Source organism: Hyperoodon ampullatus (assembly GCF_949752795.1).
Source record: "Hyperoodon ampullatus genome assembly, chromosome: 12".
Taxonomy (NCBI): domain Eukaryota; kingdom Metazoa; phylum Chordata; class Mammalia; order Artiodactyla; family Ziphiidae; genus Hyperoodon; species Hyperoodon ampullatus.
The window spans coordinates 50,950,371-50,973,125 of NC_136925.1; the positions used below are offsets into that span (position 1 = coordinate 50,950,371).

General features: G+C 38.0%; 1 protein-coding gene across 1 annotated transcript in view; it reads left to right on the top strand.

Annotated features, from left to right (window-relative positions):
• Positions 1–1,492: 1,492 nt before the first annotated feature.
• PKIB (cAMP-dependent protein kinase inhibitor beta) overlaps positions 1,493–22,755 on the top strand; it is a gene marked incomplete at its 3' end in the record, with an annotated part of 100,916 nt that continues 79,653 nt past the window's right edge. The window contains exon 1 of the mRNA XM_079716536.1: positions 1,493–1,520. The remainder of the gene's footprint in view (positions 1,521–22,755) is intronic.

Consider the following 22,755-nt stretch of genomic DNA (forward strand, 5'->3'; position numbering starts at 1 on the left):
TAACTCTTAAATCCAAACATTTTAGCATCTCTAACACAGGCTCTCTAAAATAAATAGGCTTTAGAATAATTTGCCTTAAATAATAATATATTTTATTATACACTTGAAATTACGCTAAAGATATAAATAACTCTCAATCTCTTTAATTACTATTTGTATGACCATACAAATAACCATGTTTTTATAAAACAAAGTGTACCAGTGATGGCATTTAGAAAAATCATAAGTTTTACTAACAAGGTATAATTTAAAGAATGTCAACCTTAAAGGCACGAAGACTTGAGCTCAGAAACTGACTTGAAGATTTCCTAGCGATTTCACTTTATTCAAATTATTTAACCTTGCTGAGCCTCACTTTATTTATCTGAAAACAGAGGTGTTATTACCACATTGTGGGGGTAGGAATATTAAATAATTTAAAGAGCCTAAGGGTAGCACCACTGGCAGATACATTAAATAAAACATTTTTCCATATCACATAGCCTATGAAAATATTGGAAGTAGTCAGTAGGGAAATGGCCGGTGTCATAGACTTGGGTAGGAAGCCAGAGCATCTGGCTGTGAACATATTGGTGTTAAGCAGATTTGGTACACTAATAATGTCTTTCAGGAAACCAGAGGGGATCTCAGGACTTCAGTGAGGAGAAACCACCTTCTCAGGAAGCAGAGAAGAGCATCTTAATTTTAAGAGCAGTATCATCATCTCTCTATTATGCTTTCTAAAAGACACAATGAGACCTTAATAGTAAGGACTTCATTTTTCTTAGTGAGAACCTTTTAGTGAAACTCGATAGACGTTGATTTCTGCATTTCTTTGTCCAAAAGTTGTCTACATTGCACATGGCTTCTCAATCTGTTAAAATGATGCGTTAAAAAACACGAATACCCACATTCCGGGTGCAGATAGGAAAACCATGCACATTCCTACCTTCTCCAATGAGCCACGGGTAAAGTGCAACCGTAGGACACTTGGAGCACAAACGCTCAGGGGCGCGCACAAATGGGTCAGAGGAAGCCTCCGGGAGCAGGGAGGGACGCGAAATTCCATCAGTCACATCAGGTAAATTCTTAGTAGAACCTTAACCCTGCCCCAGGGGAACTGAGAGTGGTAGGCGAGGAGGGCACGGGTTCTGTGATGATCTCTGATGATTAATTGTTAACGCGCACGCAGGAAAAAGAACGCTGCCCAGGGAGCCAAAGGACTAGAACCACCGTCGCGCCGACCCAGAGAGCCCCTTGGCGGCAGTGGCTGCACAGAGAGCAAGACCCGGGTCGGGGGAGAGGGGAGGGACACTTCAAGCTCGGGGGCGGGTCCCGGCAGCCGCTCTCTCCGCCCCCGGAGTCGCTGCCACTTCCTGGCTGCGCCCCAGCCCAGCAGCTCAGACGCGGTCGCACCCTCGTGGACGGTAGAGGCGGCAGCGAGCTAGAGCCCGCGTCGCAGTTCGCGGTCACGTAGAGGCCGGGCGAGCCCGGGCACCGGGACCCGGCCCAGGCTCGGCGAGCAGCTCTGCGCGCGGCTGGTACGTACGTGGTGGAGGGGAGTCGGGAGTGGTGGGGGTCTCTGGAGCGAAGATGGAGGGAAAGGACTTGGGCAGTCAGGGGAGACTGAGAGAGCGAAGATGTGGTTATAGCAACTTTCCTATTTTCCGGCCAGTCCGCACGAGCATGGGGGGAATTCAAAGTGGAAGCCTCTTTGGCCAGAGCGACCACATCATTTAACATGCAGAGGTACTTGCAGAGTGGAAGGGGACGCTCAGGCCAACAGGCGTAACCAGGGAGGTCTGGTCACCTCTTTTTGCCCACTCTGCCCTGAAGCTGGACATTGGTGATCTCCTCTCATAAGTTGCTGAGCCTTCGCCTCTCGCACGGGCAATGCCACGTCGTTTCCCATGGGCTGCGCGTTCCCAGCCCCAGGCAGCCGCTCGCGGCCGCCGGGTCAGCAGAGACCAGTGTTCTAGCCGGCTCTGCCCGCGTCGAGCTGTGTGGCTTTAGCCCAGTCACCTCATCTCACCAGTCTCCATCCATTATTTGATAAAACATGGGAATGATTAGATCGGGTCAAATCAAGAGTTCTCTGCAACTACTGGGTTTTCACTGAGCCTAGGACACCGGCCGGCAGCCAGGGAGGGACGGGAGTGCAGTGTGGTCGCAGGAGCTCAGGAGATGGAGGGCATGGGTCCTGACTGCTGATGCCGTAGCAACTCGTTGCCTTCAGGGGGAGATGACCCCGATTTACCAGCTGTCCTGACCGGCAGCCCCTGACGAGTGAGGCTGAGATGAACGGGCCAGTTTCATCTTCGTAGAGCTCATCCCAGGGAACACATCCGAACACGGTTCCTTTGGAAGAGCGCTTGGTACAAGTGGGGCACACAGGAAACACTAAGAAAACCAAAACCAAAAAAAAAAAACAAAAAACGGCAGGTGAAATTATTAGAGTCTGTGCAGGACTGTAAAATGGAGATTCGATGCCGATGACCACTTAAACATTCAACTAGAAAAACTAAATACTAAAACACTCATATTAATGGTTTGGATACTGAAAAAGTATGGATTAGAACTACTGTTGAGTATTGCATTTCTCTTGGTGTACATGTAGATTCAAAATCCATTTGTCCACTTTATCTCTTCACAAGATGCCTTTCTTATTGACATTGCTACACATAAAAAAATTCCTTCTGGGATTTAATATTCAGAAAGCTCAGAATTTGGATTGTTAAAATGAGATCTGATGGCCGTAAATCTCACAGGAAGTGCTGTAATGGAGTAGGTTCTGGATCAAGGTTAGTTAGACCAGCAATTTGAAAACCTTGTTTTCCTGTTAGTATGTCAGGTGCTGGTCAATATCCCTCTGCTGACACTATGTTAAGGAATTTCATTTTCTAAAACAGTGTTTTGGAAGATCAAATGATTTAATTTTGAAGCCAAGTATATATTGGAAAAAAGTTTGCAAAAAGTTTTTAGTAATTGACTTTTTAGTTTTATCTTTACCACAACTTTCTTCAACAAAATATCAAAGACTAATGGAATACCTTATGCAGGATATTTAAAATTGTGTCAAATTTCATTCTTTGTTAAAGATTTTTCTCTCCTCTTTAGTTAATTTTAAACTGGAAGTTTAAATTTTTAGAAATTTACCCCTTTCAATGATTTTTAAAGAAATTTTGCCAAGTTGTAAAACCATCACCATAATTCAGTTTTAGAACATTTTCATCACCCCAATAAGATCCCTCATGCCCATTTATAATTAATCTCTGCTCAGCTTCAGGCAACCACTAATCTCATTTCAGTATCTATAGATTTGCCTTCTCTGGACGTTTTATATAAATGGAATCATAAAGTATGTGATCTTTTGTTTATGGCGTTTTTCACTTAACATAATGTTTTTGAGATTCATCTATATTGTAGCGTGTATCAGTATTTCATTCCTCTTTATTGTTGAAGTTTTCCATTGTATGGATATACCACATTTTGTCTATCCATTCGCCAGTGGATGGACATTTGGGTTGTTTTCAGCTTGAGGCTATTGTGAATCATGATGCTAAGAACATTCACATGCAAGTCTTTGTGAGTACATGTTTTCATTTCTCTTGGATAGATATTTAGCAGTGCAATTGCTGGGTTGTATGATAAAGGTATGTCTAACTTTTTAAGAGCATTATAGAGTGAATTTTATGTAGAAGTTATGTATTTACAAAATGTAGAAAATTCTGGACAAATAAATATTTCTTACTAGATCATATGATTTGATATATACATAGAGAGAAGGTTGGACAGGAAACACTGCTTCCTTTCAAATTTAGAGCTCAGATATAGCAAACAAATTTGCAAAAAAAGGGGAACATTTCTCAAAAATAAAATATTTCTAAAGACAGTTTTTTTTGGAGCAGTTTTAGATTCACAGCAAAATTGAAAAGAAGGTACAGATTTCCCAAATACCCCCTACCCCGACACACGCATAGGCTCCCTCACTCACCAGACTGGTATGTTTGCTACAATAGGTGAACCTACATTGACATATCATAGTCACCCAAAGTCCGTAGTTTATCTTAGGGTTCACTCTTGTTGTTGTACATTACATGGCTTTGGACAAACACATAATGACATGTATTCATTTATCATAGAGAGTATTTTCACTGCCCTAAAAATCCTCTGTTCTCTGCCTATTCATCCCTTCCCCCAGTATCTTTTTTTTTTAATGCGAAATGAGAGTAAATCAGGCTTAATTAAGACTAAATTTCCAGCAGTCTCCATTGAGAATGGGAAATAAAGCAATTTGAAAATCGTATTTTAGGATGTTGATGAGACTCAGACCTGAATGGCTTGATAGTAAATTCAGTGGTTTTCCATTCCTTAAACACAAGATTTTAATTGAGTTAGAAAAAAAAATTCCTTTCTGAATATCAGAAAAACCCTATAAATCCTATGATGAAATAATCATCCATAATTATGATGCCACATAATTCTTCTAAGTACTAATTAAACATATTTTATTACATATAGAGATCTAAGGCCCAAGTTTAAGTGATTGACATGTGCAAAAATCATGTATTAGGGATAAATCCAGGGCTCCTATCTTACTGTTTTAAAACTTCTGTGGTTAGTACATGCTCTCTGAAACCTGTTGGTCTCAGTAATTTTTATATTAATAGGCTCAATGTACTTTTTATAAGTCATTATCAGTTAGTGACATTACATAAAGAGAATACTTGAACATACCCAGAAAACCAAAGTGGTTATTATTATTTTTCTTTTCATTGGAAGTACAAATGACTTTGAGAAATCAAATAGGTAGTCTACTTTATACTCAAGTGGGATATATTTTTCATTCATGCTCTCAAAGGCAAATAGCAGTTTTATGCATCTGTCCAGGTATAAAGCATGCTACGGACTTTATAAATCAGAGTAGATTTGTGTTCTCCAATAACTCCTATTCTTAAAAAGTGATGGTGTCCAAGAGTTGGGTGCTTGGTTGGAAAAGAAGTTCAGAGCTGTCTATATAAGAATAAAGCAATTCACATTTGTACATGTTCCTGAATAGGAGGAAGTAATCTCACCTAGGATCCTGGATCAGTTAGAATAGGATTTCTGAGACTGGAAAGTGGGCCAAGGGAATAGAAATACTTTAAGACTGTGTAGTCTGGAGCCAACACAGCCTGAACACTTGTTTGGGGGAGCAACAGCAGAAGCGTTTATAGACAATATAAATGGAGCTAAATGCCTTCCTCTGTCTCCTGGATTCCGCCTCCTTATAGCCCCTATTTCCTGCTAAGCCCTAAAATCTACTGTGCTGATGAAAAAGAATCCCCTTTGGGAGTGTGGAAATTAGCATGGTTAACTGTAAGTTTTCACTTTTTGGGTGAAGGAAAGGAAGAAACTGAGGTTCAGTGTGATAGCTTCAGGAATAAATTTGTGGAAGACAGGAAGGAGTTAAGCTGTCTTCCCAAACATGCTTATATCAAATGACTATGAAGTGATTTATTTCTACATTAATCTTTATGGGCTGGGTTAATATGTCTCAGAAGAAAACACTGTTCTTAAAATCAGTTGTGTACGTGTGTGTGTGTGTGTGTGTGTGTGTGTGTAAACAAGAATGGCTTATAACTCATGCAATTACATTCGTTTATTATTTTTGTTTATTTAAAAAATGAGAATAAGTACTATTATCATGGGGCTTCTGGAGCCAGGTATAATATTAAATCTCAAAACACTGAAATAAGCCCCTCTTGTCTGTCTTTCCCAAATCTAATAAAATCTATAAAAAGCTAGATTATAGATATAATGGATTTTGTTGCATTCTGAAGGTTTGTAAAGAATCTGTCAAGTCGGGAGAAGATGTTACAAAGAACAGGGCTTGCACACAAACCACTCTGCCTCTCGGTTTCGGTATCCCTGAGGAAGGATGTCTATCATAATTATGCTCATCGCAGTAAAGAAGCAGAAGTTTTCACGGTAGTGAAAAATTAGAAAAACAAACCAAAAAAAGCAACTGTACATCTTTCTAACATGCCATGAAGCTGTATGTATATATCTATATATACTCTTGTAGCTTGGAGAAGATTGGATTTGAGGAGTATTGGACAGACTGTTGTAGCCCAAGCAAGAGGTGCTAGAGAGTGATTCAGGGATTAGGGATAAACAGGAGTATCAGAGTCTAGAAATATTAGGAGTGGAAAATGATCAGGCTTGATGATAACTGGGATATGAATTTAAAGGGAGGTGGGAATGAAGGGTGGGTCTCAGCTTCTTGGCTTGAGGTTGAAGACTAGCACTATATGCAAAGATGGCAAAAGAAGAATGAAGGCAGATTTGGTGGGTTTACTGGGTCGGATAATGTCTCCCTAAAATTCATGTACTTCCTGGAACCTCAGAATGAGACCTTATTTAGAAATAGGGTCATTGCAGTTGTAATTGGTTAATATGAGGTCATACTGGAGTAGGGTGGGCCCTTAACCCAGTATGACTGGTGTCCTTATAAGAAGAAGAGAAGAGACACAGAGACAGAGACTCATAGAGGGAAGGCAAGCTTGTGACAGTGGAAGTGGAGATTGGAGTTATGCAGATGTAAGGGATTCCAAGACTTGCCAGCCACCACCAGAAGCTAGGAGAGAGGCATGGAACAGATTCTCCTGAGTTCTCAAGAAGAAACCAACCTTGCTGATACCTGGATTTTGGATTGCTAGCCACTTGAAACGTGTCCATCTTCAGTATCAGTTGTAAAGATGGTTACAAAATAAGCAGTGTGATAACTTGGGCAGTGCATCCATCGTCCCTCTGCCACCAACCCAGCCATAGATATAAATGAGGTCATTTCAGGTTTTCCATTCATTCTGCACCATACGGGTTTGACAGTATGGGTATGGGATCAGTCTGCAACATGGGGGACATAGTTTGTATTTGTTTGCCTCAGGGAGGAGTGGGAGAACGTTTTCAGGGGAAGTGGGGAATACTTTCTTCACAGGGTAGACCTGGGTCAGCTCCCTGAGATGTTTGTGGATTTTTGCCAAAGGATATTAAGCTTCAAGTAAAACCCGGCATAGGTTGTTCCAACTCTGAGAAGTCCATGTTTGGGTTCTAGGTTTGAATGCTTGAAAGGAAATATAAACTTTTCACGTGTAACTGCAAAATGGGAGGAAACAAAGCATTTTTTTTAATTCATAGATGCTTATTTTTACCAACTCTTTCAAAAAGTACCTTAATTTACCTAATTTGTTGAAAACTTTTCATTTTTGAAATGAATGACAGTTGAAAACTGTCAATAATTATTATTGGTCCTAATAGCAAATTGGTTCAGTTCTTCACTTTGTGGGTTTTGTCTCAATGTAATCCACTTAAAATATGGATTAATGAAATATGATTCTGACTAAGGACAGCAGTTTCAGTTATATCTAAGGACATCTCAAATTATCTTATAAAAGCATTGTTAAAAGTTTACTTTATTAGTTAGCTTCTTTCTTTCAGATATTTTTTATCATAAAACCATCACACTATTAAGAACACTGAAAGATTTTAAAATTCCAATTCTAATATTCAAACATAATTGCTTCAGTATTGAGTATCTTCCAGTCTTTGTCCATTTGTAAGAATGTTTTTATATTAATGTAATAATGGTATACAGTTTGTAAATTATTTTTTTCTTCTTAAAATTATTATTACCAGAATACAAATGAATAGGAAGAGCAAATTTTAAAAAAATAACGTTTTTCAGGCTCCTCTGGTGGCACAGTGGTTGAGAGTCCGCCTGCCGATGCAGGGGACACGGGTTCGTGCCCCGGTCCGGGAGGATCCAACATGCCGCGGAGCGGCTGTGCCCGTGAGCCATGGCCGCTGAGCCTGCGCGTCCGGAGCCTGTGCTCCGCAACGGGAGAGGCCACAACAGTGAGAGGCCCGCATATCGCAAAAAAAAAAAGAAATTAAAAAAATAACGTTTTTCTTATTATTCAAAGTGACCCATGAAATAGTTTTTGGCTAGATAAAATTTAAGCTCTTAAGGGTATGAAACAGAATTTTCCAGTTAGGCCACATTTTAAGTTTGCTGCACCCTGTGGTAATCATCAGTTTAACACAGAAATAAGAAAAGGAAAACAAATCATTAAAATGCATTGCTTTAAATATTGGCAATGTTCAAATGTAGAATTCAGTTTTTCCAAGGACAATATATGCTTGCTATTATAAATTATTCACCAAGAATCACAGATGTGAAAATATAATCAGGTGATTTTTTTCTTTCAGTCTCATCCTTTTGTCAACTCCCTATTATTACATTATAACGGGTTATTCCACATGTAACTTTTCTGAGCAAGTTATGTTTGCCACTTAAAATACCACTAAGTTTTAAACTTTAAAATTTTGAAATAGTGTTTCTGAGACCATACACATTGCAGTGAAAATCAGAAATATTCAGAATTGTATTAAGAGGAAAATAATGTCCACCTAAATTTCACCATTAGTTATAAAATTCTTTGCATATATGTAGATTTTAAAAAGAAAATTGATATATCATATTCCCTTAATATTTCATCTTACTATATCTTGTCAAGGTGCTAAATCATATTTTTAATGGCTACATAGTGTTTTAAAATTTTAACTAACCCCTATTGGTAAATATGCAGAATGTTCCCAAATTTGGTTTTATAAGCAATACCATAGTAGATAACTCTGTTTGTGATCTTTATACACTGTACATGGCTGTTTTATTAATCTCTTTGAATAAACTTCTAGACATGGACTTGCTAGGTCATTGGATATTCACTTGTTAACCATTTTTGACACATTTTGCAAAATTTCTTTCCAGGAAGCCTGCAGCAATTTATACTCAAAATTTTTACCAACATACTAATACTGTTTAAAAATTTTAAATTTAGAAATCAGTAGGAAAAGATACCTCATATTTGTATTTCTTTGATTGCTAATGAGGCTGAATATTTTTAGTTAGTCGGTATATTTATTGGATGTTTTGGATTTATTTTTACGAATTGCTTTTTAGTATTCTTTGCCTGTTTTTAATCCTTTTTTGTTTGTTTCAAGAGCTTTTTATTCATTAGGATATGAACTCTTTGTATGTCTGTTATGTTGCAATTTTTTAATCAGTTTCGTTTATTTGCCATTAACTATTTTAGGGAGCATTGCTTTGTAAAATCCTTAAATTTTGTAGACATGAAAGCTGTCAATTTCTTCTCGCATAGTTTCTGAGAAGGACTTTCCCCTTTAAACATATTCATCTACGTTTTTAATAGTACTGTTGCTGTCTTTTTTAATTTAAAGTTTTAATCCTTAAGAAGTTACTTTAGTAGGGGATGAAGTAGGTAATCTAATTTTATTATTAACATTTTTTAATCACTAGTCTTGTCTCAAATTCGTTTGTTCTGTCATTGATTCCTTCACCACTGATTTGAAATAGCATCCCATGCCCCTGCACCTCCTTGGAGCCCACCTCGTTATAACTGGCCCTATCATCCTGAAGTCCCACAGAATTCCCTCTCACATGCCTTGCTGGCCACCATCCCTACACATGACTGCAGGCTCTTTGATTGCCTCCCTAAACTGCCTTGACCCACGTTTGTCACTCACCACCTCATCCCAGGAGGAAAATGAATTCCACATCCCACATCATAGCTGCTAGCTCTTCCTAAATTCCCACGTTACCAGTTTTGGAACATGTAATTGTGTTAGCCTTGCAAAACAGTTAATTTTCTAATGCTTCAAATCTCTGTTTTTATCGTTTGTCTACTCATTTCTCCTCTCTGCCTTGAAACTTTATTATGCTTTGGCTGCCTCTCCCTGACCTAATCTCTGCTTTTTATTCTTCCTTAAAAACCATTTTGTCATGCCCTCTGGAATACCTGCTCAGTCCCAGTAAACTCCTCTTAACCTCCACTTTTTTCTCTAGCCCTGAATCTTGACTCTCCCATGGGTATCCCACTTCCCCGTGAGTCCTTCCTGTTGGAGACTGCTAATTACTCCATAGTTCATGAATCTCAGGGTAGGGAGGTGGGACACATGCCCTCCATACACTCTCCCACCTGTAGACCATTGTTTCTCTACACCCTTATACTCATTCCTGTTCCTCTGAGCCAGCTGGCTATGCTATCAACTACCATTGCTCATTCCTGTGATCTACTCACCACCTGAACAAACCCCTCCTTCACTGAACACTCCAGCAACAGGTGTACAGTCATCTTCTCCCACCTGTCTCCTGTCCTCAATCTGGATGACTTCATGTCTACACCCAACACCACAGCCTCTCAGTGTGTGACCTCTACAGTTTCAAGCGGTAGTCTTCTCTTTTACTTCTTTTCACCCAGCCCCTTCCGTAGTCACAACCTGGACTTATCATATGAAATTGGTCCTTCCTAAAATCTCAAATTCTGAAACTCTCTGGACATAGCATCCTATATTCGTTTTTTTTTTTTTTTTACACCAATCCAAAGATTCACACCTACACTTGTCCTTTGGCTTCATTGGGATGGCTGCTTCTTTGATCCATCTATTTTTTACTCTCCATGCTCTGATTTCTTGGAGTAAGATGTTTCTCAGTGGATTGCACATTTCCAATTAGTACAAGTCAATGGAGAACCTGAGAATTCTGTGTGCTTACCACACTCTCCCCTACAAGTACAGCAACCTCAGAGCCTCACCACCACCTGCCTTGAGTCCTCTGTGACCTAATGACCCCTTATCTTCTTGTTTATGCAAATCACTGCAAGAATCTCTGTGCTCCCAAATAGCATGGCAACTATCCTGGTTTTTCTGGGACTGAGAGGTTTCCCAGGATGCTATGTGGAGTAAGTCCTTGACTAAAAGACTCCACCTTTTTGAAATTCCTTATTTTCTATTTTTGCATATTACCTGTCTTCATCATCACTTTCAAACCGTAAGCTGCTACTTCATCTGCTGTATGTAATAGCTCTTACTGTTCACTCTCTTTATGACCTTTTGAATCTGTTGTGGGTTGAGAAAGTCAGATACCTGAGTGCATTAGTTAGGAATGTTACAGTTGCTCACGATAGCAAATCCACTTCAAACTGGCTTGAGAATGGGAGAATTTATCAGATTAATGTAACCCAGCTTTCAGTCACAGCTTGATCTAGAGCTCACATTATTTTGTAAGGACCCTATTCCCTTCTACTTCTTGGCTCTGCTCTCTTTCAACTTGGCTTCATTCTCAGGCTCTGCTTGGTGACAAAATTGCTATCAACAGCTCCAGGCCTAACTCCTCAAGTTTAAATTCAAAGAGAAAAAAGTGTCTTCACTTAGTAGCTTTGGCACCAGTCCTAAGGTGGACTAACGTGCACCACAAACCCAGTCTTTCAGCATTTGCTGGGTTGGAAAAACGTAATAATAAGCCTGTTGAGGCAGGTTTGTGTCACATATCACTTTTGAGCCAGTCACTGTGGCTCAGGGCACTTGGAGCTTGGATATGTCAGGTCGGAGTCTCAACTTCATTCTCGGAAACAACGAATCACATGCAGTGACTATAGGAGGAAAGGCTCCTCAAGGGGAAACGGATGTTGGGCAGGCAAAATTTTTACTATCCTCTAAACTGGTGACAAGAGGTTAAAAACAAACCAGAGTCATAAACAGGCTCTGATTAAATCTGTAGGACTGGCTTATAAGTAAAGACCGTGAATATTATTAGCGTATAGGTTTTACGACATAGGTTTTATGACATTTATTTTGACTGAACAACATTTGTTAATATCCTGACTCTTGACTGTTGTCTTTGTAGTTAAGTTGCAAAATAAGTAAGATTTGTATAAATAAACTTTGTGTATTATAATCCTCTTAATCATCATTAATGAATTTTATTTTAAATTCTACCTGTACAAATAATAATTTGAAGATTATTAATATATAAGAAAGAAGAGAATATTTCTCTCATACATAAATATTTTTACAGCTAATATTTATGAAAACGTATCGACACATGATTTGGATGATAATAGTAGAGAAAAATAACTAAGCTAGAAATTAGAAAGCTTTGTTGTAAGGCCAACTCAGCTTTTAATTAGTCATGTGACCCTGAAGAAGTCTCTTAATCTCTTGAGATTTCAGTTTTTGTCAACATGATTACACCAATATGAATGATGCGACTTCAGTTCATCATGAGATCAATACAGTGAAAAAAGTACCTGTATTATTCTAAACAGAGCCTATAATTCCATATTTTAGTGCTATATGTACCCATTGATATTCAGGTTCTTTTCTGTGGTTGGTTATAGATATTCTTTATTTAAATTTTTAATGAATTTTGGAACTCAGTACATGCATCTCTGAGATGAATAGTTAACTAAATTCAAATAAACATCTATTAAAAAGCACCCTCCTGGATTCAGCTACTGTGTTTAGTGATATATTGCAAAGTGGAATGAGACTCCATCTTTTTAAAAGAAATTTAGGATTCTATCTTTTTGGGGGAGGTAAGGGAAAATAATATACATACCTTTCCTGTGAGGCAGGCTGTAATAAGTACTACGAAAGAACTAAAAAAAAGCTGTGGGGTTTCAAAGAAGAAGATAAACTTTGAAATTAATCAGAAAGACTTTAAAGGCAATGTAATAGTTGGGATGGTCCTTGAAGGACTGATAAAATTTCAATGAGTGGGCAAAGCATTCTTGATTGAGAGGACAGCATAAATAAAGGTACAAATACAGAAAAGAGTGAGACAGAGCTGTGTAGAATTTTAGGGGCTGAGTGGAGATTTTAGGGGCTGGGTGGAAAGATACATTGAGGCTGTAGTGAAGAATCTTAAGTGTTGGGATGAAAACTTTGGACTTAAATTTGTAACTAATTTTTTTTTTTTTTTTTTTTTTTTTTTGCGGTACACGGGCCTCTCACTGTTGTGGTCTCTCCCGTTGAGGAGCACAGGCTCCGGACGCGCAGGCTCAGCGGCCATGGCTCACGGACCCAGCCGCTCCGCGGCATGTGGGATCTTCCCGGACCGGGGCACGAACCCGTGTCCCCTGCATCAGTAGGCGGACTCTCAACCACTGCACCACCAGGGAAGCCCCTGTAGCTAATTTTTATCCTTGAAAGTAGTAGAGAGTCATATAATCTATGACTCTATGAATAAAAATTTATTTTGACAGGTTGTTTATATGTAGGTAAATACAAGAGTTGTATACATTTTAAAAAAGAAACCAGTTAGAGAAGAAATGGTTATTAGCAGAATCTGTTAAAACAATACTAAAGAATTTTGGTTTATGGCCAGTTCAATATAATGTCAAGTGGTTGTCCAACATAGGTAGCATATTTTTAAGTTGTATCAATAGCAGTATCTTATCCAGAGCAAAGGAAGTGATGGCCCAACTCTGTTCTTCCACAGCCAAATTGTTCTGGATATTTTACTCCTACCAATAAATACACACACATGTACATTGATCAGGGTGGTCTGTTATTGCAGAAGTGATGGAAGGAATAGTTGTAAAATGGAGATATTTCGCTAGGAGAAATGAACACCTGGGAAAGTGGGCATGGAAATGTAGTATAACATGATGTATAAAGAAAGAGAAAAACAAGCACAAGCTTTGGAGTTAGCTCAGCTCTGCTCCTAATGAGCTGTGCTATTTTGGGAAAGTTGCTTTTCCTTTTGTAGGCTGTTTCCTTTCCCACTCTCCTTCCCCTTACCCCCTCCCCCTTTTTCCTCCTCTTCATCTACTTCTTCTTTTTTTGTAGAATAAAGATGATACTATTTACCTGAAGTTTTATTTTTTGATTAATGATTGTCAAGTACCCAGCACATTTCCTGGCATCCAGTACGCCTCCATTACTTGTGACTATTATGTTTATTTGAAGGACGGTCTTACATATATAGGAGTTTAGACTGGTCCTGTGAGGTACCTGCAGAAAGATTTAGGACTGTTGGAGAGAGAAATGTTTTTGCTTCAAAATAAAAAAGATGTCATAAAGGTTAAGTTCCAATAAAAAAAAAGTAATGGTATGTCTAAGTATGGTAGCACTTTTTGAGTTCAGTGGTCATGGTATGCTAGAGCCAAGGTGATATATATTTTTTACATGAAAGTAATGTTTTCCTCAACATCTAGGAGGGAATCCCCTAGAGTAGGGCTTCTCATGCTTTTCCACCAAAGAACTCCCAGAAATCTAGAGGCATAACTCAAAGTGCTCCATAGAAAAGTACAAAGTTTCTTTGACATTTCATATTCATCTTACATATTTGTATACATTATGCACTCTATAATGAGTTCATTTTGTTTTAGTATAAAAACATGCTTTAAATATATACTGTCAAGTAAGACTCCTTTGATAAACAAAATTTATCATGTGGTTGTGAGTACATTCTGGGATTTCCAAGGGTGCAGGTTTCCTAGTTTTGAGGAAGCACAGACTTGGGGGTATTTATAACCACAAGCTTGTAATAGACTAAGAATTCCCTCTCAGCTTAACACAGATAAGCTAAAAATTTAGATGTCCGTTGATTAGAATTTGGATTGCATGGATTATTTTAGACAATCACATTACTGCTAATATCAAAAATTTGGCAGTATCTTAGATAAACACATATGTGAACCTAAGAAGTTGTAGAAAAAGCATAAAAGCATTGTTATATTTGAAAATGGAGGTCTATATCTTTAGCTACTGAAGTGCTGAAGTAAGAGGTTGAATGGCTTCATGCTGTTACTCTTGGCTGCTGCACTTGTGGGCTTTTGTGTGTTGTTTGCTCATGTTCCTTTTTTTTTTTTTTTTTAAATTAGTGCTTTGCAGGAGACAGATGTTGAGTAAATGCTGTTTTGTGAAGTATTTTTTAGGAGGTTTTTAAAATTAGAAGAGCTTTTTCTTGCTTTCTATTTAGCTCTAATTTTTTTGGTTTCTTTTCTACTCTCTTCCCTACTTTACTTGCACCAAGTTTCCTGCAAAAACTGCTTTAAGAGTTGCTAATCTGAATGGGAAATTATCTTCCCTGAGACCAGCTCCAGACCACCTTTTAGTGATTTGGTTACCTGACCATGTAGCTCCCTTGAATTTCATGTTATTATGATTATAATAAAGGGGACACAGGAAATCTGATTATTTTAGCCATATTACTGGATGGATTGGATCACTGCAGAGGTACCTACTTATTTGCCCTCAATGATTCATCATAATTTAGGAAGAGGACCAGCCCAGAAGTCAGGAGATTAAGTTTTTGTTTTGATTTGAATTGCTTTATTACCCATCCCTGATTAATTAAGAGGTTAAAAATGCCCACTCCTCATCTATTTTACCATTTTGCCTAGGAGTTTTGTTCTCTAATCATTAATAAAGCCATAGTGTAAACAACTTCTTAATGCAAAGGAATATGCCAGGCACCAAGGAGACCAAGTTGAACAGAACAAGGTCCTGGCCCTTGAAGGACATGGGATTAATGTTGAGTAAGTAAATTACTGTGAAACAGTGTGACTAATGCCGCTATAGCAGTGTGAATCAGGTAGAAGATGCTCAGAGATGGTTATAAGAAATTCTAAAACCAGGGACAGTGTCTCAGAGGAGGTGATGTTATTGCTAGATCTTGAAAGATAACCACTAGTTTGCCAGGCAGAGAGGAATATGTCCTAGGAAGAGGAAAGGGGCTTAAAATGTGTGATGTATTTAGGGAACTATAATTAAGTCAGTATATTGGACAGCTGCGGATATGGGTGGAAGTTCAAAGGGAAGTAGATTCAGAAGTGCCTTGCATTTCACGATAAATTGCTTGGACTTGACTGAAGGTTTTGACTAAGTGGAGCAGTAGAATTGTATTTGTACTGTGGTAGACTGGCTGTGAGTCCATATTTCTTGGAGCACACATCTCTTTTTCCACAACAAAGAGGTAAGTGACAGTAGAGGAGATGGGAGCAAGACTGGACTCATGTTTCCATGTGTGGGTAAGTTTTTAGGTTGGTTGACTGGGTTGTTGCCCTTGTCCTAAAAGGTAGGTCAGCTAACGGATGGAAAAATATGCCTAATTTCTATTTGTTAAAAGTCTAGAACTAAGAAGACATAAATGTGGGTTAAACTATAGATAAGAATTGAAGATCTTTCCTAGAAATTGCTATACTTAGAGTTATGTGTTAAGCTATTTAAGGAACAGTCTTACCACAAAAGTAAGTGGTTTAATATGTTTTCCCCATTTTAGGGGGTCTGTTAACAGAAAGTATGTAAATAGTAAAATTCTTTGAAATTAAGAAAGGTTTGAAAGTCATATTTTAAATGTGATTAAAAAAAGAATGGCCTCCTTGATGTATGTGTGTGGTTTTTTTTAATAGACTGTTTTTGGCCACAGATTTTGACTCTGATGCATTAGTTTTCTGTCAGCTTCTCTAAAGATTTAAGGGTAGAGTTTAAATTAAGGATACGGTCAAGGGTACCCTTCAGGATAGGAACTAACTCTGCTCTGATTTTTTAGTTGGAGAGCATCCTGAGAAATGTGTTAGATTATGTAACTAGTCACTTAGGGCCCTTGGCCTCCTGTTAACCTGGCCCTCTTGAGAGGCAATGCCTGGGAGCAGCTGGGTCAGGCTCAGTGCTGTTGCCTAGTAGTCCAAGAGGAGCAGTCATAAGGGGTTGTTGCTGAGCAACCAGGGGGCTGCTGGTGTCGCATTGTCCCCCATGGAGTTGTATAGTCGTGGTGGGCCCATCCCCATGGGAGAAGCAGTACAGTCTGGCAGAGGACCAAGCCTCCCTCAGAGTCACAAGGGTTGTTAGCAGTAAGTATCTGACCTTAGAATCAAAGATGATAACTTAAGTTCTATGAACATGCAAGCAATTTATGGAACTACTGATGTAAATTTAATTAAACATGAACTTAGAGCAAGGTAGGTAGCTGTGGCAGCCAGAGTTCTCTTTTCAAATACTCTCATTCCAGTTCCTTTCTCCTTCAGGCATAGTTGCAAGGTAAGTTTTCTGGGTCAATGGAAAGTAATTTTTCTTTATGCCTCATGGAATATGTAACTTTCTCTATTAACAAAGCAAATATTTATATTTGAGAAAAACTAGCAAGCTAACTCCAATCTGGTCAAGTGGGCCTGCATGGCAGAGTATTTGACTCAATATCAATGCAAGAACTTGCTACTAATATTTGAGATACTGCTTTGAGTTTTCTCTCTGTTGTAGAAGATTCACCAGGACCACATCTTACTTTATTTTTTAGTATTTAACACAGCCCATAAATGACTCTTCAGGAGAGTGGATAAAATGTCAAAACTAATCAGCTCTTGTAAGAAGGGTAAGTTCTCCTTTTAGGATTTAAAGTTGCCCATATTAAGTAAACCTTTTCCTGGAGATCCAGAAACATATTTTAACAGCCAAAATTGAGCTCTTTCAATATTTTGAAATCACACACAGCTGCATGAAAGGCTAAAGTGTGAAGAAGAGGAATGAACATCCATCACAGAGAAATAATTAACACTGGCCAGCTAGAGAGAAATGACGTAAACTTCTCTTATCTCCCTCTCTCCCTATTTTTTCATTCAGTATTTCTGGCCTTGTGCTGTAACTGTTTGCCTGTTAAGGTTTCAGGAAGCAGGGCTTTGGGCACAAAGTGAGAGGTTTCTCTGTTGGCATTGGGGTCTGTGCTCTTTGAGGGACCTATATTCTTTTTGAAAAAAATACTTAAAAACTTAAAAATTCCTCATAAGAATTGCACAGATTTTTGTTTTACACATGTACATGCACACACACTAATATGTCTAAGCCATTCAATAAGAGTACAACTGAGATAGTATATCAACAGTAAGAAAATTTAAGTGTTTTTTAAGATGCCTTATTTTTTTATTTTATTATTTTTTTTTTGCGGTACGCGGGCCTCTCACTGTTGTGGCCTCTCGCATTGCAGAGCACAGGCTCTGGACGCGCAGGCTCAGTGGCCATGGCTCAGGGGCCTAGCTGCTCCGCGTCATGTGGGATCTTCCTGGACCGGGGCACGAACCTGTGTCCCCTGCATCGGCAGGCGGACTCTCAACCACTGCGCCACCAGGGAAGCCCAAGATGCCTTATTTTTAAAGATACTTAACATTTAAATGTGAACTTTTTATTGTTTTTATCATATGTATCATTCGTATCATTCATATCATAAGCATTCTATTTATCTTTGTTATATAAGAGTATTAATAAATCTAAAGCATATTAAGCACAGTATGTGCCAGGTACTGTTCTGTACAAATTAAATTTAGTATGTCATTTAACTCCTCAACAACTGTATATGAGAGGTACTATTATTATGGATATTTTACATGTGGAGAAGTCTAGGCCTGCCCAGAAAGGTCAAGTAACCAGGCCAAATGTATACACTAAAGATTTATAATCAGAAAGTCTGTCTTCAGAATCTCTGCTTCTCAATCATTATGCTATACTTTGAGCACCATATTATTTCATGAGGGCAACATGAAATGGTATTCACAACAAACGTGTTTTTAGGTTATAATGATATAGTGAGAGAATGCAAGAGAGTGAAAACTATGAAATCTTTTACTAAATAAAGTCTGTTTAATTTATTCTTTGGGTCTGTAGTCCACAGCCAGAAGCCTTTTAAATCAAAGTTTTTTATATCCATCCAAATTCTATGAATTTGCAAAATAAATTCAGTAGGCATTTAGCACTGAAGTAGTTTCTCTTCAGGATGAGATGTGAGGTATATTTTCTTTGGTATATGAGATGTGAAGGAAGAGGAAATGGTTAAAAGAAAAAATAGAGGAAATGAATAAGTGAATTGTTTTTGATCAATTCTCCAAAAAAGTCATTTTTCTTAGAGCTCTGAGATACAAGGCATCAAGGAATTGCCATTTAGTCATGAGAAAAATAATACAGGTGAAAAGTTGTATGTAAAACTCGGTCAACAGTCCAGGAATATTGTGAAGCAATGATGCATAGTGGATCACGCAGGCTTTCCAGTCAGACAGAGCTGAACTTGAACCCTGCCTCTGTGACTTATTAGCTGTGTGACTTTAGGGAGGTAACTTACCATCTTTAAGCTTTGAAAAAAGTCCATTTTTCTTTTTTTAAAAAAAAGAATGATTAATTGTGATTAAGTGGAATAAAATGCAAAGTGTCTAGCAAGGCTCATGATACAGAACAGGTGTTCATTAAATGCTAAAATCTTTTTTTCTCCTCTCCCAGCAGCAGCAAAAATAAAGTAAAAAGAGGGTTATCCTAGGGACCTAAAGGGTCAAGGGAGTTTCATAGTGGGATTATGGGGTCAAAGCTGGTCAACATTTTAAAGACTCTTGGTCAACTTTGCCAAGTTGTTATGTAAAAGCAATATTACAATTCAGGCATTACATTTTTAATTATTAGAAAACCTGATTTTTTTAACATCTTTATTAGAGTGTAATTGCTTTACAATGGTGTGTTAGTTTATGCTGTATAACAAAGTGTATCAGCTATACATAAACATATATCCCCATATCTCCTCCCTCTTGCATCTCCCTCTCTCCCACCCTCCCTATCCCACCACTCTAGGTGGTCACAAAGCACTGAGCTGATCTCCCTGTGCTATGTGGCTGCTTCCCACTAGCTATCTATTTTACGTTTGGTAGTATATATATGTCCATACCACTCTCTCACTTTGTCCCAGCTTACCCTTTCCCCTCCCCGTATCCTCAAGTCCATTCTCTAGTAGGTCTGTGTCTTTATTCCTGTCTTGCCCCTAGGTTCTTCATGACCATTTTCTTTCTTTTTTTTTTAGATTCCATATACATGTGTTAGCATACAGTATTTGTTTTTCTCTTTCTGACTTACTTCACTCTGTATGACAGACTCTAAGTCCATCCACCTCACTACATATAACTCAACTTCATTTCTTTTTATGGCTGAGTAATATTCCATTGTATATATGTGCCACATCTTCTTATCCATTCATCTGTTGATGGACACTTAGGTTGCTTCCATGTCCTGGCTATTGTAAATAGAGCTGCAATGAACATTTTGGTACATGACTCTTTTTGAATTATGGTTTTCTCAGGGTATATGCCCAATAGTGGGATTGCTGGGTCGTATGGTAGTTCTATTTTTTAGTTTTTTAAGGAACCTCCATACTATTCTCCATAGTGGCTGTATCAATTTACATTCCCACCAACTGTGCAAGAGGGTGCCCTTTTCTCCACACCCTCTCCAGTATTTATTGTTTGTAGATTTTTTGATGATGGCCATTCTGACTGGTGTGAGATGATATCTCATTGTAGTTTTGATTTACATTTCTCTAATGATTAATGATGTTGAGCATTCTTTCATGTGTTTGTTGCCAATCTGTATATCTTCTTTGGAGAAATGTCTGTTTAGGTCTTCTGCCCATTTTTGGAAGAGGGAACTTTCCTCAACATAATAAAGGCCATATATGACAAACCCACAGCCAACATCATCCTCAATGGTGAAAAACTGAAACCATTTCCACTAAGATCAGGAACAAGACAAGGTTGCCCACTCTTGCCACTATTATTCAACATAGTTTTAGAAGTTTTAACCACAGCAATCAGAGAAGAAAAAGAAATAAAAGGAATCCAAATCGGAAAAGACGAAGTAAAGCTGTCACTGTTTGCATATAACATGTACTATACATAGAGAATCCTAAAGATGCTACCGGAAAACTACTAGAGCTAATCAATGAATTTGGTAAAGTTGCAGGATACAAAATTGATACACAGAAATCTCTTGCATTCCTATGCACTAATGATAAAAAATCTGAAAGTGAAATTAAGAAAACACTCCCATTTACCATTGCAACAAAAATAATAAAATATCTAGGAATAAACCTACCTAAGGAGACAAAAGACCTGTATGCAGAAAATTATAAGACACTGATGAAAGAAATTAAAGATCATACAAATAGATGGAGAGATATACCATGTTCTTGGATTGGAAGAATCAACATTGTGAAAATGACTCTACTACCCAAAGCAATCTGCAGATTCAGTGCAATCCCTATCAAATGACCACTGGCATTTTTCACAGAACTAGAACAAAAAATTTCACAATTTGTATGGAAACACAAAAGACCCCGAATAGCCAAAGCAATCTTGACAAAGAAAAACGGAGCTGGTGGAATCAGGCTCCTGGACTTCAGACTATACTACAAAGCTACAGTAACCAAGACGGTATGGTACTGGCACAAAAACAGAAATATATATCATTGGAACAGGATAGAAAGCCCAGAGATAAACCCACGCACATATGGTCACCTTATCTTTGATAAAGGAGGCAAGAATATACAGTGGGGAAAAGACAGCCTCTTCAATAAGTGGTGCTGGGAAAACTGGACGGCTACATGTAAATGAATGAAATTAGAACACTCCCTAACACCATACACAAAAATAAACTCAAAATGGATTAAAGACCTAAATGTAAGGCCAGACACTATAAAACTCTTAGAGGAAAACAGGCAGAACACTCTATGACATAATCACAGCAAGATCCTTTTTGACCCACCTCCTAGAGAAATGGAAATAAAAAGAAAAATAAACAGATGGGACCTAATGAAACTTAAAAGCTTTTGCACATCAAAGGAAACCATAAACAAGATGAAAAGGCAACCATCAGAATGGGGGAAAATATTTGCCAATGAAGCAACTGACAAAGGATTAATCTCCAAAATTTGCAAGCAGCTCACGCACCTCAATATCAAAAAACAAGAAAACCTGATTTTACTTTGCCTGTGGTTATGGTATTGACTTGAATCTTAGGAGACAGACAGGATGTTTAACTATTAGTATTAAATGAATCTGAAGCATGATTGTATTTCTGATTCTTAGTCATTTTCATCAGTTCCTCTTAATTCATTCTTCAGCTACTGAGGCTTCATTCAAAAAATTTTTTAAATTAATAATTTTAGATAAATTAGAGATATGGCACTTAGATTTCTGATTTTGGTCATTTGTGTATATTTCTTATCACCTGCTCTAGCTGTAACCCTCTGTCCCCTGAAACAGGGTCTTTGTTTTCTCTGTGGCATCTACCACATGGTAGGTAATAATATTTGCTGAATGATGGAATGGATAAAACAGGTTATTTGCAATTTTATGTACACAATAGCTATTAAAGCTTTTGAAAATGTAGCAGTTGCCAAGGATCTGGTTAGTAGGTTAGTTTAAAAACTATCACAATTATAGAAATCAAGCATATACAAATCAATCAATATTTGTATAGGAAAAAATAGAGGATACTAATCTAAGGTCAGAAGAGGGAAACTTAAGAATAAGTAAATAAAGGAATTTGAAGAGAATAATGCTAATTTGGTTGTGACGACTTTTATAAATACATTAATTTTCCATATTTTCACAAAGGTATAAGTTCATGGTATAAATTCATCTTTTTAGAGCTACATGTAGCAAGAATAAGTGTAAAATATTTGCAACTCTTCATTTTAAAGTTATGCTATACCTTTTGCTCATGCAAGTAAAGATGTATGAATTTTCCATTCAATAATCACTAACTAAGTACCTACAATATATTGTGCCAAGTGTTGTAGATGGATGAATAAAAAATTGCCATTCAAGATGTTCACAGCCTGCTAGGGGAGACTGACACACACAGAGCTGTCATGTGAAGTCAACCGTGATAAGTGCATCAGAGAGTTATGAGCAAAGTGATTTAGGGGCAGGGGTTATGACTCATAACATACTTGTGCAGTTCCAAAGAGCTTTACAAAAGCAGCAACCTTTGAGTTGGGCTTTTAAGGATGGCCCAGAGCCTACTAGTGAGGGCACAGGGGGATGATATGTATTCTGGTTGGAAGAAACAGGAAGTTTTTAATATGGCCTATTTGTGCAATTCTTTTGGTATTTGTTGCTAGCC